General features: G+C 38.3%; 1 long non-coding RNA gene across 1 annotated transcript in view; it reads right to left on the minus strand.

The window, feature by feature from the left end:
- LOC135298658 (uncharacterized) overlaps nucleotides 1-17667 on the minus strand; it is a 501452-nt gene that overhangs the window by 438532 nt on the left and 45253 nt on the right. The window contains exons 7-10 of the long non-coding RNA XR_010360690.1: nucleotides 12796-12897; nucleotides 8098-8251; nucleotides 4316-7168; nucleotides 2426-3295 (exon numbers count right to left, since the gene is read on the minus strand). This is a non-coding gene — a long non-coding RNA (uncharacterized LOC135298658). The remainder of the gene's footprint in view (nucleotides 1-2425; nucleotides 3296-4315; nucleotides 7169-8097; nucleotides 8252-12795; nucleotides 12898-17667) is intronic.

Below are 17667 nucleotides of genomic sequence, written 5' to 3' on the forward strand. Positions count from 1 at the left end.
TATATCAATAATACAAGAAGTGCTCATGATTAAAAGCTACTACTACTACCACCAATACTTCTTTTATATACATCAGATAAAAACCTAAGTACTCATGTTCTAATGACAAGAAAAACACCTACCAGTATAGCATAAGCTTATCCTAAAGCAAACAGACACAATTCCATTTAGGTGGATAGAGCCTACTAAGCACCAGAAAAGGGGAGGCTAAAACATTAAGGACTGGAACACCAATTGTTTAAAAAGCAAGCATTTAGACTAATGAAAAATGTTTCCCATTATTAGACTGCCTCATAAATACTTATTGGGAAACATTAACAGCAGCAGTAAAAGAGCTATGTGTAATATAACATGTGCCATATATCATGCATTTGCCTCTGCTTAGATTAAGAATGTGTATGTTATTTATGAACAGTGAAGTTGTAAGTTTAAAGAGCCATTTTGGGGAACAAAGTTAGATTAGGCACACTCAGTGTAGGCCACATTGTTTGTCACTGAGTCTCATAACTTAGAATTACAGGACAGTGACTCCTGTCACACACAGCCACATTTCAGCACTGTTTACTGCACTCTGTGGCCTTTCCTTGTCAAAGGTGAGCAACCTGGTACCAAATTTACATGAGCTTTCAACCAGCTTTCAGGCTCACATTTCAAAACACACGGGACTAATTCTGGAGCCAAAATCAACCTTTAAATCATGTGACAAGAAGAAATGGATCATTTTAAACAAGATCTTTAACCATCACAACAGGAGAAGCCATCAAACAACCCAGGTTCAGTTACTGGAGTGCAGTTTAGGTACATGGTGGCCAATAAAATCTGGAGTAACTTTAGTGGTGATTAAATATGTCCTGGTTAAATACATGTTTTATTTAACTTCACTGCCTTTTTTCACCTATCCTTCCCCACACACACACTCTCACTTCACTGAAGTATGAGAAAGAGTACCTCACAAATACCTGACTCAAATAATCATAGAATCATGGAGTGGTTTGGGTTGAACAGGACCTTAAAGAGCCCCTCTTTTCCACCCTCCCTGTGGTGGGCAGTGACAACTTCCACCAGACCCAATTGCTCAGGATGCACTCAGTCCCTCCCATTTATGTCATTAATGAAGATGTTAAAAGCATCCTAGTTTGCACAAGGCTTACAGCAATGAAGACTCACAGGATGCATATATTCAAAATGCTCAGTTGCATATTACAGTTGGTATCAAAAAGCAAGCTACTAAAATCCATTTGTTAAGTACTGGAATGCTCCATTAGAGCAAACCCCCAGATACTTAGAACTCCTGCTCCAGAGCTACTTACCACAGACAGAACATGTTACTATAGCAAATTAATACATTGGAAAAGGACCCATGAACTGAAGTTTTCATTCTGCACACATCTTCAAACAGGGCATGTGAGAAAAAGACATGTTAAATCTGCTTTATGGAGGCTAGATCAGGTAGTACCACCTCAAAGTAATTTATTCTGGGCTAGAGAGTCAACATAATCAAAAAGTAAAACAAGTAATCTATTCAAGGAATTATAAGCAAAATGTGGTCACATTGTCGAAGCACATCATCAAAATGTGATAAATAGGAATTCTAAATATTTCTATTTTATTTATTCTAAAGTAGGTTGGAGGCATTTTTTGTATATGGAGTGTAGAAATTTTATTAATGACATGCAGCTAACAGCAATTTCTATATTTTTGGTTTAAACTATTAAGGATCAAAGTAAAAAATACTAAAATCTATATATCAGTGTGTGTTAAAATGTCAGTAAAAATAGACAGGAAATACTGTTGTAATGGCACTTTCCTTACTGTCTCCTTTTTTCCTCCTGAAAATATGAAGGTTCCACCACCTCTTGCCAATTTCAGCTATAGCAGTTGCTCAACAGCCAACCATCTTCATATGGAAGGTTGTAGAAGAATAGTTTAATGGACTGTCATCATCCAGAACAAGCAGGGAAGAAAAGCTTCAACAAGCAGGTGACTCCAAATAAGAAAATTGGAAAATAATTATTTAAAATGTCAGGAAGGAAAAGGACAAAAGAAGCAGGAAAACTGTGTGGTTTGACCATCACTGCAGTGATTGCCTGTAGAATTTTTCATTTAAAAATTGTGTTGATGTTAGTTTGGATTGAAACATGCCCTCATACATCAGGGTCTAAAGAACATTTTAAGCAGATGAACAAAGTAAAATGCAGAACATTCATCACACTGAAGGATCATGATAAAATTTCACTCTTTCTAAATTCTGCTCTCTATAGAACAAAGTTTCTTCCATCATTCTGCACTACTATGTAGAGCTCATTAGGGATATCTTCTTTTCCAAGCCATTCTCTGGCACAGATATGCTGCAGAAACAGCTTTCATGAGTGAGAGCAGAGCTTAGTTTTATCCCAAATGCAGTTTTATCCCTAAAACCTCTTACCAGAAATTAAATAAAGCCACATCCAAGCCATCCCTAGAAGAGCCAGCCACCATCCAGTGCCTGCCTTTTGCCCCACAACATATTTTTTTTCTATGTAGTATTGCTATTGATTACAAAAAATCCTTTTCTGAATTATTAATTTTGCAGATATTCAGTAATGAGTTTTACAGTTTATGCACATGCTTCAAGTTATTTAGTGAAGCTGCAGATACTTGTTAACCATACTGGTCTTTTTTTGCACTGATAAAATGTATTAATTATGCATTGTATCAAAAATGCCATCATTTTTTCACAGAATCAGAATGGGTCAGGTTGGAGGGGACCACAATGGGTCATCTGATCCAATCTCCCTGCTCAAGCAGGGTCATCCCGGAGCACATGGCACAGGATTATGTCCAGAGAGTTCTGGGATATCTCCAGTGAGGGACACTCCACACCCTCTCTGGACAATCTGTTCCAGCACTCAGTCACTTGCATAGGAAAGTTCTTCCTTGTGTTCAGGTGGAACTTCCTGCACATCAGTTTCTGCCCCTTGCCTCTGGTCCTATTGCCTGGCACTGCCAAGCAGAGCCTGGTCCATGCCCTTGGCACCTCCCTGCAGATACTGACAGAAATTGGTGAGGTTCCCTCTAGTTCATCTCTTCCCAAGGCTGAACAGCCTCGGCTCCCTCAGCCTTTCCTAAGAGAGATGCTCCAGTCCCTTCATCATCTTCTTTGCTCTCCACTGGACCTGCTTCAGGAGCTCAATGCCTCTCCTGTGCTGGGGAGCCCAGAGCTGACCACAGCATTCCAGATGTGGCCTCACCAGGACTGGGCAGAGGGGCAGGATCACCTCCCTCTGCCTGCTAACAGTGCTCTTCCTAGTGCACCCTGGGAAAGGAGAAGAAATACAGCTCAGCTTTACCATAAGCAGGTGAACAGCAGGTTCAAGGAAACGAAAAGTCAGAAGGATATTAAGAAACATATCTTATACATCTACTGTAACTCTAAGTTGTCAGGATACACTGAAGAAGTGACAAACTGCAAAAAATACTCCTCTCTGTAAATGATATGTGCACAGGGCATTCTTGAAGTATCAGGAGGAATACATTAAGTAAGTGGGATCCTGCTTTGTGCAAACAAAGCAAAATAGATCATTATTATGTTTTTTATCCTATGTATTGTTTTCACAGATAAATGTAGTGTTTATTGCAGGGGAACAGCCAAATGGCAAAGTTCTTGGGAAGCAAATCTTCATGCTCTTTACCAATCATTTCAAGTAAATTACAATTATTTTCTTTGGCACCTTGTGGATCATGACTGACTGTATATGAGAGTTGGTGTCCTCAGGATTGGTGCTGTCATGCCCTGCTCTTATAAAAAACACCCTCTGCCAAGACAAACAATGGCCTAGAATTTGGTGAATTTTTTTGAGCACAGATAATGAGGTGCAGTTGACTCCCATCAAGCTCAACTGAGCAAGTGCAACTGGGTTATTCCAGAGGCAGTTGAGAAGGGCTGGCTAGAAACCAAAACCCACTTTATTTGCAAAAGAGGGGGAAAGCTTTCTAAAAAAAGAGCCCTGAGAGATGTCGGAATGCCCTTTCCAGCTGGGAGTAAAGCAGAGAAGTCAGCAGCAACTCGCAAGTTTATGAACTGTCATGGTCTTTCAGAAGCCTTCTGGATCCCACTCATCCTTCTGCAAGCTCTCAGAGCCAACTATTCTTGATGCTGACATTTCTCATCGAGCTACCTGAGTGGTCACAGAGGAAGTCATGCACTTACAGATTATTTGAAAATCAATCTAATTTGATTGCCAGCCATCTTCTTTTTTTTTTTCTTTCTTCCTTCCTTCCTTCTCTAACCTGAAAACTTCTCCCTTTGCTGTTGATACCAATCTAGCTTTCTTACCCTCTTAGTGAAGACTGAAGCAAAACTTCATTAATTCTTCAACCATCTTGGTGGCATCTATTTTTAGCTTTTCCTCCTCTTTGAGCAGTGGACCAGCTCTGTCCTCTTCCTAATGTATTTGCAGAATGCCTTCTTGTTACCAATAGCGTACCTTCTTTCTATATTTTATCATTCTTTATTATTTCTGATTGCATTTTTATGTGTTTATATGATTTTCTGTCAGACTCTTTCTGCTTCCTACTTCCATACTAGTACTTTGACTGCCACCTCATTTCTGCTCTGTGGATGAAGGACTTTGGTGTCCCATTTGCCAATTCAGATAACTTCATAAGGAAATTAGATCTGATATTCTGCAAGAAGGAGATTCCTTGCTCTTCATTACAACATCTTCTTCATTCCCACAATTTACAATATTAATGCAAGGCCTTTGCTGCACCTTCATGTTTGCCTTTTATTGTAGATATCTAACATGTATACAAAAGTATTTCTCATATGGTCCACAATTCAGGAAGAGGAAAAGTGTGAACTCAGCAATCATTAAGTATGTTACATGGACTGGAAATAAAAGCAACTGAACTTTAACTTTGAGGGCTGTGCTCAGTTCCTTGGAGAATATGAAATGTATCTTTGCAAAATGGTATTTTGTTTGCAGTGTGTCGTTTTGAATCAGCAGTAACACATAATCCGTCTGTCCTCCTCCATTCAAAGTCCCTATTCATTTAGCAAATGTTTTTGCAAACAAGTGAACGATGAACAAGCAAAAATGATGGAAAATTTTGAATAAGAAAACAGCAATAATACATTGTTCATGTGACTATATGTATTTATAAAAATCTGATTCTAATTCATAATTTTGGAAAAAGTTTTTTTCAGGGCAGTTCCCCTTGTTTGGTCTGAGTCTGGAGAGATCTTTGCCAAGTATGACAGAACAGGATTCTGAAATCTTCTAAGTTACTAGATCACAATATAGTTTAAGATGCTTTCTTTTCACCCAGGTAAAAAATTATGTCTGGGATTTTTTAAACCTCAGACTTGGCAGGTAACTGTTTTGAATAAAAAACAAATTCATATTTAAAATCTGTTATTTGCACAATGTTGCCATTGACATTGAAACCCTAGCAGAAAGAACAAGGTCAAAATGGCTGCCAAATAGTACATCAAAGAAGGCATGCACTTTTTGACTTTTAAAAAAACTTCTTTATGTAAGTGACAAGAATATTTCTTCTGCTCTTCAATTGCACATACAATTGTTAAGCACTGGAATTAACATGGTAACTTAAGTATGGAACTAAAAAATATATATTTGTACATGTGAGATTGTTTACATCACTTAGAGATCTTGCTTTTTTTTTTCTGGGTCTATATATTTGCCTGGGATATCCATCTGGAAACAAAAAAGTACAGTTTACCTTAAGATGCAAAATACAAGCATATACATAATTTTGCTGTATTCTTCTCTAAATAATTGTTTCCATATTTTTGGCTTCTTTTAGAAGTTTTGTCAAAATGTTTTGATTATTAGCTGATGAAAATGAGGAGACTCTCTTTCCGTTACGCTGCCATGCACATCTCACCTAATTCAAATTATTTCCTTTCATATCATGACTCACAAGTGCTATTTAGCCACTTCATTCAAGAAATATATGTTGTTTCCTTCCTTTATTCTCTAGGTTCTCAGGGTTATAAAGAGCCTCAGAACTACCAGACAAGGTGCTCAGATGTGCATCCAGAATCTTGCAGGCAGAGAAGCATGAAATTGTCTCAAGAGTCGGAAACGTAAAGCAGCTGATACCCCTCGAGCTTCAAATCTTTTCAAATCTATAGCTAAGTGTCTGTTCTATTCAGGGAACAACTGTGGTAGATCACTTCCCTTCCCAGAAGATGAGATATCCATCCATTTGTGTTTTGCTTTAGGTTCTGTCTAGGCAACTGGATCAAAGCTGTCACAAAGTTTTATAGTTTAATTATTATAATTTATGGGGTTTCTTACAAGACAATTGAGCACAACAATCTTGCACAGCACCGGCTTGCACTATTGAATTGCACACTTTCAATTCCTCCTGACCTCAAATAATTCACATTTATTGGATTGATCTGTTGGCAAGCAAAGAGTGGACACCAGCTATGTAAGACTTGATTCAAGAGCTGGATTACCTGAAGAAATTATTTGAGAGGTGATGAGATGCAGAAAGTTACAGGGTTGTTTTTTTTTTTTCATTTGGCACATTCATGTCCCAGTGAATGATTCTGAAAACATTTGGTGTATTTGGATAGATCAGGCACAAAATTTTAAGATGGGGGTGTTTGCCCAAGACAAGTTGTGCAGCTTCGTACTCCTAAACTTCTAATTTTGCAGGAAACCCTGATGAATGATTCAGAATGTGAATGATAATCCAAATGGCAAAGATTTAGAAGTATTTTAATCACTGCTTGTAGTGGACTGTTAATTATCCAAATTTTAGAAAACTTTTCAATGCTTGACACCAGCATATATACACATAATAAAGCATTTGATCCAGTTTTTCTTAGGCTCAAGTATGAGCTGCATATACAGTGGCTTAGGTATAAAAATATCCTTAGTTGACAACAGACATTTGTTGTGCCAGCGGAAAGCAATGGAGCATGGACTGCAATTTCACTGGAGCACAGACAGAACCTGGCTCACAGGTACAACTGATACTCAGCTTGGGAGATCAAACTTGAGAAGGACTGAGTTGAGGAGACTGTCTTGTTAACCAGCGCTCAAGAGTTGGAGGGAATCCCTGATTGAGACTGGTTCGACTGATAGTTGTCCAACAGGAACTTCTTCAGTGATTTCCTCCAATGTATAGACTTCTGTGGATTCTTCTACAGCTGAGAAACAAATCCACATGTCAGCTTGGGCAGATGAACTCAGAATCACCACCTCTAACTATTTTGGTCTCCTTCTTTAGTGGTTTTGTAATCCACAAAACACCATAATAGCTCATACAAATCATTTCAGAAGACCATGGTTTAAGGAGAGATCTACAGCCAAATTGAGGAGATGTTATTTTCATTTCATTATTCATTTTTCCTTCTCACATGTCAGCTAGAGTGGTTCAGATTCTGCCTTCCATTGACGTCAATTGGAGTTACACACATAATACTCAAGAACAGAATTTATGATCCACTAATATTACCTCTGATTTTAAAAGGCTTTATACACTACAGTCAGGCCATGGTATGAACCAAGGAACACATGTTTAGCCTGCTACTTCTAAGGTATTACATTCCATTTTCTTTATGAATTCTTCCAACTCTATTCCTGTATCTAAGCATAAAAAAGACTACCAAATTTCCATCATTCTTCAAATTTATCATCCAAAATTTTCTGCACTTAGGAGATGCCAAAGTTGCACTTAAAACAGAAATTCCAAACTATGAGCCATGAACACAAAAGATATAGCTCTGATTTCTCTGATCCATGCCAGTCCATGATCTAGTCCCTTGGGGATTTCAGGATGTACCAAAAGAGCATCCATAGCTGACTGCCATTAAGTCAAGTATAATATAGCCTCCCAAACTAATAACAATGCCATTTGCTTTCATCTAGTATTCAAAGCAGTAAGAGGCTCCAGGTTTTGCCCACTATTATTGCTTTTAGAAGATCTTCTCTAATCTTCAGATTTGGCAACACTAAACCCCAGCCTTAGGCTTTTGACAAGACAGAGAAGCAGACAAGTCATATTTTTCTGACCATACAAGACAGAGCTGTTATGTGAAAACCATAACGTAGGATTTTCTCTCCTGTACTGTTTTACCTGCAAAAAGTCATTCACAGTGCTGTCCCACTGACTGAAAAATGAGATCCATGCACTCCTACTGATACTATGAACAATTTACCAGCAGCAGAATAGTACAACTGGAGCCTATTTAGTTGCTGATGATTTCTTAGCAGCTTCTTAAATTTCTTACCTGGAAAACAGGATATTTTTATCACCAAAATAACCCATTTACCAGACAATATGGCTACAGGAACTCCTTCAAATACTTTGGTTGGAACAAAAATGGTATGCACAGTTATTTCTGATTGATCTAGCCACAAAAGAGAATGATTTAAGGAGTCTTGAAAGAGTAAAGGAAACATCTAAAAAGGAAGTCCAGAGAGGCTTTTTACTTTCATCTTAAATTTTGGTAGCTTTTCCTCTCCCCAGTGCAACCCTTAGATCAGTTGAATCCCTTTGTATTTCTATAGGCTTTAGTGGTCTGACAGGAGGAATGAGTTTTGCCTTTTCATCTCCATGTAAATGTTTATGTCTAAATAGATACACTGGCCCAAATTCTGGGCTGTGTTCCAGTGATTTCCTTCTGTAGAAATGAGATGGATGTCCCCAGAGGAAAATTAATTCCTTCATTGGGGTGGAAGCCCAGATGACAGAAGCTTAGCAGAATGGTTGTAGTCTTCCCTCAGATTCCTCTGGGAATGGTGAGGGAAGACTTTGATGAGGGGAAGACTTTGATGAGGGTGTGATGAGTTCTGTTTGATTCCACTGTCTGTTCAGTTGTCCCAAAGACCACTATAATGGTCACTCCCCTAAAAAGAAAGTTCCTAAACAGTCATGCAGATGTTTGGAAAGGTGGATAGCACATAAAAAAAAAAATTGACTGATGCCCAGTAAGAAGTAATATTGATTAAATGGCTTGGAAAATGGAGGGGTTTTATCTGTTTCCACATTTTATCCCTCTTTTTTGACACCTAAATTCTTGTCCGTATCAGTGGGTTTTCAAGCACTGGAACAGGCTTTCCAAGGAAATGGTTGAGTCACCACCCCTGGAGATAGTTAAAACTGGAACTGACAAGACAAAAAACATGCGAAGAAGGACTTGAAATCTATCTCATGTGCAACTGAAGTTACTAGCACCAGTCTCTGGAAACAGGCTGCTACAAACCATAACCTATAGAGCAGGGTTAGTCCACTTGCCACTCTCTCTTCCCCCCCAGCACACGTGCTGCTTGAAGAGATCAGGGATCACAAGCATTTCTCATAAAAGGCAAAGTCCTGGGAATTCACAGGAGGAGAAAAGGCTGTCTAAGGTATCATTGGCCATTTTAGGAAAACAGTGCATTCTCAAAACGACAAATTTCAAAATCCTCCAAATACATAGCAGTTCAGTAAGAATGAAGAGAGGTTTTCTTGTGGAATCCTTTAAAATCACCAAATCCCCCACTTCAGCACAGCCAAAGCATCAGGTGTGGGACTTGCTTTCAGCCCCAGAGCATCCCACCAAATATAGAAATTTGAAGCAATAGACCATTCTATGCTAAGAACTCAAAGAACCCCTTTCTAACTCGTCCATGTTTTAGCAGGAAACCTGGGAAGTGTCTGTGAGCTCAGAGGTTAACTGTCAGACTTGCAGCCACTATTCACAACAGCTTCTGTATTGTTTACATATTAAATATGTTTTTAAGAAAAATAATGTGTTTCATATTTTCTCTTTATTGTGTTTTATAGCTTTTCCTTTTGTTTGTGTCTAGAACTGCTTTCAGTTCAGGGGAGGTAACTAAACCGTGCAATTTAACCTCCACAAAGAAAGCATTGACCTGGGTTGGTTTTGAAGGAAAGGGAAGAGGGAGGTTTTGCTCCATCCAGAGGCTCTAAGCCAAATAGATCTGAAATGGAGAAGTGCCCAGATTTTTTACAGCATGCATTCACTAAACCATATAGTAACTCATTGTGTACTGCAATTCCCTGCAATTTATCAGATGACTGGAAAATGGTGGTGTCAGATTTTGAAGCCCTGTAACCCCCATATTGACAGCTCTGGGCTGCAGAACAGGGGGTCAGTGTTCCCATGTCTGCACAGGTCAGATGAGCTGCCCTTGCTCCAGCTCCTGATCATCTTATTTACAGGCATTTTTGATATGGTTGCATCAGAAACACCAACTAAGCTCACAGACATACTTGGAGTCAATCCAAAGGCCCATCACAGGTTGCTCTGCATAAAATAAACTTTAAGCTGATTAAAGAAACAGCTCTGTCATGGATCTGTTTGACTGGCGAAAGTGCAAAAGTGCCCTATCAGTAGACTTTCTTACCATTCCTGTATATGAGAACTTCACCAAGAATGTCATGTGTCTTTTCTATTTCTGATATTTCCTGCACTTCTGAACAGGATCTTCTGTCACTAAGCCAGCAATTAATAGATTCTCTATGGCTTGTTGCAAAATATTTGGAGGAGGAGAATCATATATTCATATATTCACATTGCATTATCCCACAGTTATCCCACAACCACATGGCAGATGTTCATATGATAAGCAGGTACCAGGCAAAACATATACTCTGTATGGATTAATTCAAAAATCCGTTCTTCATTTCAAAACTCAGATAATGTTGCCACCGGACCAGAGAAGGACTGTGATAACTTGTGTACCTGGAGTTCAACATCCACAGTCTTTGATGCACTCTAAAATCTTCTGCTCTAAAAAAATCCCTTAGAGGAATTTTTCCTACTCTGTAAAACCAGTCATTTTCTTGATGGACACAATACTGCTGTCTCTTTTACAAGGTCATTTTGGGAATTAATTAATCTGCAAAGTATTTTGATTGTGTGAATTAATGATACATAATAGCAATTTAACTACCAATTTTAACATTGTGGTTACAGCTATTAATCAGATGAAGTAATGCTACCCAAGGGTTCAGTAACAGCACATTAATAAAGTCTGGTGCTATATTACAAGCAATTTTTATCCAGTTGAGTATTTCAGGATAAAATCTAAAAAGAGGAATGCTAGTGTCATTCTTCGAAATTTCCTGGCTTTGTTTCACAAATATTCTCCACTTTGGCATTGTATCTAACTTTTAATTTATATTTCATCAATATTAGAAGTAAATAATTAAATGATGTGCACATTGGCTATTCTTTGTTGTGGTGATTAATAAATCAATAAGAGGCAGGAAGATCATTTATCTTGGCATTCCAAACCATGTTTGACAGCTGATCTCATAGTATGAAGATAAAGTGCCATAGAAAAAAACAGGGATACAGAAGAAACCTTTACCAAGAAAGGAAACTGTGATATAAAGGGAGAGAGGAGGGAAAAAAAAAAAAAAAAAACCAAGAGAACATAGATATTTTGTCATTGTCTCTTTTGTAAAGCATTTCAGAGTTTTAATTTCACATTTTATTTCCCTTTCGGAAACTACACACACAAAGTCCTAAAAAACTTTACACCCCTACCTGTAAAACCTATAATGATTTTCATCTAAGAGCTAGAATCTGACATCCAAAAATTAGGTAGATTTAACTTTATAATGTCTTGGTACTCTTTGAATGGTGTCTCATTTCTCTCTCTTCTTGTGTTTCCTTACCAGACTTCAAGTTGTTCAGTAGCTAAAAATCCCCAAAGCTCAAATTCCCTGTATTTTTTGACGGATAAAAGCATTGGAGTGCTCAGATTTTAGTTATTAAATATTGTACAAATATTCCTGTGAAACTTGCAATCAAAATTTAGTGTTTTGCACATAGCCCTTGCTTCTGGAACTGAGAGTTTACATCAAAATCTTTCAGGATTTTTTAACTAACTTTTCAGACCTTGAAAAACTTGTTAAATAAAAAAGACTCAGAATTTCAGAAATCAGAAAGCCTTCAACATACAAAATTACTGTTGTTTCCACTTAGCAAATGAAATTACTCAGGAACTCTACTAATTTTTTTTAAGTGTTAAAGAAGGGATAAATTACATAATAACCAGTGTCAGCTCTACAGCTGCAAGAGCACAATAGGAAAGGGGAGAAATGCACATATGGAGAAGAATGTTAAAAAATGAAAAACTTAAACCATAAAGAAAACAGTTAGGTGAAAAAAAATCAGACCCAAACTATAATTTTGAAAAGCTGTTCATGTTTTTAGGAGTTCTAGTGTCCCTATTTTTTTTTCCCATGGTTTGGATTCCCCAGACAGCTCAGATCTCTCATCACACACTGCAGTCTGGGACGCTCAGAATGAATTTATGTTGAGCAATGCAGATTTCCAATGATGTTACAGTTGTACAATAGTTATACAATTTCTGTCCTGCTAATAACAAAACCTATATGAAGCAATAGTTGGAGAGGATGCATAATGTCAGGGGAGCTAAGAAACAGTTACTTAAACACAACTGTTTCTGATACAGATAGCCATGGAAATGGGAGATGATCATAGCCCACTCCTTTGGAGTGCCCAAACTCCTCTTTCTGTAAAGTCTCTTCTTCAGGCCTCCCTATTTCCTGGCTCTCAAGCCTCTCTCCTTGTTCTTGTAACTGCTGCATAGCGAGATTCCACATAATATTTCATTTCCATAAGGCACTCAGCTGTCATTTCTGCTCTGCACTGACTTCCCAACAATACAATTCCAGTTGTATCCCACTATGCCCCGAGGTTTTCAACAGGAAAAGGAATTATTGTAGCAGATTCAGGTAAGCAACAGAGTGATTTAGAGCTATAAATTTATCTAATTTCAAACTTGAAGCAACCTGAAGGAATGTATACCAGGAGCTGACAGAGACAAGACTGTCAGGAAGGTGCAGCACTGGGCAATATTGTGGCCTCTATCAAGCAGAATTTTTCAGCAAAGTCTGGGAAGAAAAGAAGAAGAAAATAATGATCAGGACATTTTTAAAGTACTTGTTGAGAAAACCAGCAGTTTGCAGGATAATGGGAAAAGTTAAACTCACCAGATCAGTGAGTTCTTAAGCTCCACTGTGACAACACAAACGGAGAAGTCTGGGAATTAGAAATCTCAGAACATCTAAAGAAGTTTCACTAAGCAGAGTTTTGGGAATGGAACCTTTCACAGGAGCTGAGGGATGAGAGGGAATTTTAGGGCAATCCTTCAGGAGTAAGAGCCACTAACCAGGCTGTGATGGCAGCGAGACAGTTTGGTCTGTGTCCCACCCAGACTAGCATGAACAGCTGATGGTCTGTGCTAAGCCAGCTCAACTTTCCACCAGCACCTCTCTTTTTCAACAGCCGGTTTAAAAATTATGAAAACATAACATTTTGTGAAGTCATTTAATAAAAATCCTAATTTGTTAAACAGTGGCCCATTTAAAGTGTCAAAACTTGCTTTAAAGAAAAATAAGTATGAGGGGGGTGAGAACCATGGGAGCCTTCCACTTGCTTAAGTGAATAAAATTGAAAAAAATGTAGTTCCAACAATTAAAAAGAGGTCTTATTTTTCTTAAAAGTGATTAATGCTCAGAGGCCTGAAAAGAAACTGTTCATGGACTTGGCTACTGAAAAAAATTACTTTTTATAACTGACCCTCAGAACTGTTAAGCAGCTACTTTTATATATTTTATTTCAAATACCATGGAACTTTCTTTTAAAAAACATATATTTTACTTCCAAAACTAAAAAATGGTTTTGTTGTTTGAGGGGAAAACATAAATGCAAATATATAGAGGTTATTTTAATCTTCTTTCATAAGAAAAGGTCAAAGGCCCCATAATATCCATAAGCTGATGTCCACCATTAAAGACAAGGTGGGAAGCATCCCAGGAAGTGTCCACTAGATTAAGATTTATATACAACATCAGGCATCAGTTTGTAGCAGTATAACAAACAAAAAGTGAGAATGAAACCTGAAATATTCTTAAAGATAAATAATTTTCAGAGATTTTTATAAGCCTGAGACATCATTTTTTCTATTAAAATTCAACTTAGAAAAAAATAATTGTGTTCTAAATCAAATCTTAAGATTTTAGATCCTGGTTCTGTTTTGCTCTCATAAGAGAAGTCTTTTAAAAGCAATTCCTTTGCTAATGCCAGAACCAGACAAGTACTGGCTTGAGAAAACCTCCACTGTTTTTCTAATACAGGCTTCCATTTAGCAAGACATACATGTTTTTTAATTAAATTTCCTATGAAAAACAGTGGTTTAAATTGAGGGAAACTGTGCCTCACAAAAACTCAGCAATATTATTGAAACCAAGAGCTTATTTGAGAAGACAGGATTTTTCACAAAAATCCTGAACACTCTCATTTCTCTATTTCTGAAGGTAAACAAACTCTTCACTAATTCCTCCTCAGGTTTACCCATCTGGATTTTTCTGGGTGAAGAACAAACAGTGCTTGGTAGCACTGGCACACCCTGGAGAGGTGGCAGAGCTGGTCTTTTTGTCCATATTCCCAATCCCCCATGCCTCCCCCAGCCACTCAGAGAGAGCCCAGGCTCATTGTACCTCCTTCCTGTCCTGGGAAACCAGACAGGAGGTGAGGAGAAGGGGATGCAGTTCCCTATCTCATTCTAATCTGGAGAGAGCATTTGAGTACCTGCAGCCAGGAGCTGTGGAGTTCTCACGGACCAAGCTGGTCAAAGTTCAGGAAAAGCCAAACAGAAGAGCAGCAGAGAAAAGCAGAGTGGTTCTTTGCTCCTCAGAGAGAACCATTGTGTTTTACACCATAAACAGTCTGTCCACTTTGGTAATGTCCTGTCATGAGCACCACGACAAGCACAGGCACCAAATCTCTAAGCATTGGCTCTGGAATTCCAGCTGTCCACAACTGTTGAGAGCAAATATGTCCAGTGACGCCTCTGTCAGGAGAAAACAGCATCTACCTCCACCTGAAAAAAATTGCTGTGTCTAACTCCTCAGATTTCCTCCAGACAGCTCCCCAGGTAGCTCACACACCCACACCACAGCCCAACATTTACCTTTTCTCACTCACAGGAGCACAACCTCACTCATTCACATGCAAACAGCAGTTCTATTCACTTTATTCACTTTACTCCTTTTTAGTCAGTAAATGCCTTTTTTTTTTTAATCACCATGTTCCAAATGCATTGATGCCATGTCTTGAATAGGCAGTGTTGTTACCAATGACGAACAATCAATTTCCAAGTTTCCTGCAGCAAAATTGGTACCTTAAATCAGCACAGTACCTCTACAATGTCTTAAAACATTTTGCTCATTTTGTTGCCTCTCAGCTCTGTACCCAATGTCTTTTATTTTTTACGGAAGTACATCATACAGAAGCACAGTAAATCTGAAGACTACAAAGCATTTTAAACCATCATAAATTGGACCTGACATGGAAGGCCACCTTGTCACCTCCTGCACCACTCCATCCCTCAGGCTACCTCAAGCCTTTGGGCTGCAGCAAAATTATTTAGATTAATCCCATTGTCTACCTGTGATCCAGGTTAAACACACACAGCATTTTGCTGGGTTAGGCTTAAACCAGATCATAATTACACCAGGTCGAAGTTGGAGTAAAACTGCTGTGGTAAAGTGAAAGTCATCTGTTGACATGAAATCCAGATGTCCTTTGGTCTCTCAGCCATCACCATCTAAAAAGCAGCACGGATATCTTGGCAAGAGAGTGGATAGGTCTTGCAACCCTAACTACTTTCTCAGGTTACCAGATCTAGTAGAGTTCCAAGTTATTTAGGCTAATATTCTTCCAAATACTGGCATTTTCCTTCCCATTTTTGGGGATATTAGTTTTTAATGTAGACCTCTGCTGCATAAGGTAAATATATGTAGAGGGTTCAAAAGACAAGCACGAAGTTCTGAACACTGTTAGAAGTTTTTATGCAAAATGAGGGGAAGATCTGTTTGTTCTCCAATTTGCTTTCTTTAATTTACATTGACTTCTTTATGTTGTGATATCAACTTCAGAATCCACATTTGGTAGCGCAGGGCAGGGAAATCAGGCTTAGTAAAGCAAGAAAATGCTTCTTGTTCCATTAGCCTCAACCCAGGAAAACCAACACAGAGCAGCAAGGCCAAAACTGCCAACTCATGTCCCAGAATAGTTAATGGTAAATCATCAGATATGGGAATGGTGAGGGTGGAAAGAGAAAAGAATGGAATTGTTTACTCCCTTGTGGCTTTAATTGAATAACACACACATCCAAAAAAAAAAAAAATCTAGTTATAGCAATTTAAGAAAAAAATCTTGGCTTATGTCTGCAGCAGCCCTAGGTTTTGGACAGAAGCAATGTTATAATGTATAATTATATAACTTGCTTGAACAGTTGCTTTCCATATGGGAAGTAACAGATTTGCCCAGCTGCATTTTGGCAAAGCCTAAATCTACCATTATTCAGGGTATAACAATTTTGCTGAAATTTGGAAGTCTTACAAAGATATCTACACGTTTCACTGATGGTCTTTGACAATACTTCTCTTCCTAAGAATAATACATGGCTTCAACCCCTTTACCAGAGGTCCTCAGCCATATTTATCTCCCAGGACTGTCAGCACAATTGTGTTCTGAGTACAGACGACTGAGTCAGCACTCCTTTCCTCCCATGATGAAAGAAAGGATGGAGCTTCAGGATGCATGGAAAAGGTAGCTTTGCAAGTTTCATTTAAACATTTGGATTTTGGATAATCCTCTAAATACACAGATTTGGTTTGGCTGTTTTGTGATCCTCATCTCAGGTTATTTTGTGTCTCCCATATCAGTCAGGAACTGAAGCAGGGAAAAGTCTTCAATAGCCTCAAAGCAGCAGCCAGATTTGCTGCTTATTTCAGTAGCTTAGCTATGACCCCAAGGTTGATTATACTTCTTTAAATTCTGCAAAATAGCAGAATTTCAATATCTATGAACCTGAACTAACAGTGGCCAGGGTTATTTTTTTGTCAAGAGTCCTTCTCTAATAGTTAGAACACTAATTGATCTCACCAGCTTCTCAGCCACCCATTCTAATGTCAAGAACTGGGAGATTTTCAATATAACACAAAGGAAAGTAATAGGCGCAGATGTTTGGCATGTATAAGCAGGATATAAGTTGTTGAGTGTGAAACTCAGCAGAGAAGCCACAAAAACTGTCACAGTTTCACAAGACTGATGCCAAAGTGACCTAGTTACCAGAACATCTGAGTTCTCAAGTGTGAGTCAAATACATATCAACTGGAACTTCCCTCACAGCCAGCCTTTCAAACACTCGGCAGGGCATTACTCCTCCAAAAAAGTATTTTACAGGCTTATTTCACCTAGTGTTGGAAGAAAAAAGCAAAGGTGTCCAACTTCAAAAAAGAGAATGCAGCGTGAATTAAGAGAGCACCAAGAAGATGTTTCCACAAGTGCCACTGCAGTCTCCTGGGGAACACAGCAGCCGCGTAGCCTGTAACATTTTCAGTATCCCAAAGGGAAATTACCTCAGATTTCCTGTGTTCTCATTTGTCTGACACGTGTTTTTGTTACATTTTATATCTTTAAGTATTTTATATTCCATGAAATCACTCCAAAAAGCAATTTACCACATTATATTACTTTCTGCTATCTTTATGTATCATCAACATTTTGAGAACTAAAACTACTGTGGTTTGGAGAATCCATGGAAGGCATCTGGTACAATTAGCAGAGCTAAAAAAGAGAGTGCTTTTGCTGCC

The sequence above is a fragment of the Passer domesticus genome, chromosome 4 (assembly GCF_036417665.1).
Source record: "Passer domesticus isolate bPasDom1 chromosome 4, bPasDom1.hap1, whole genome shotgun sequence".
NCBI lineage: Eukaryota > Metazoa > Chordata > Aves > Passeriformes > Passeridae > Passer > Passer domesticus.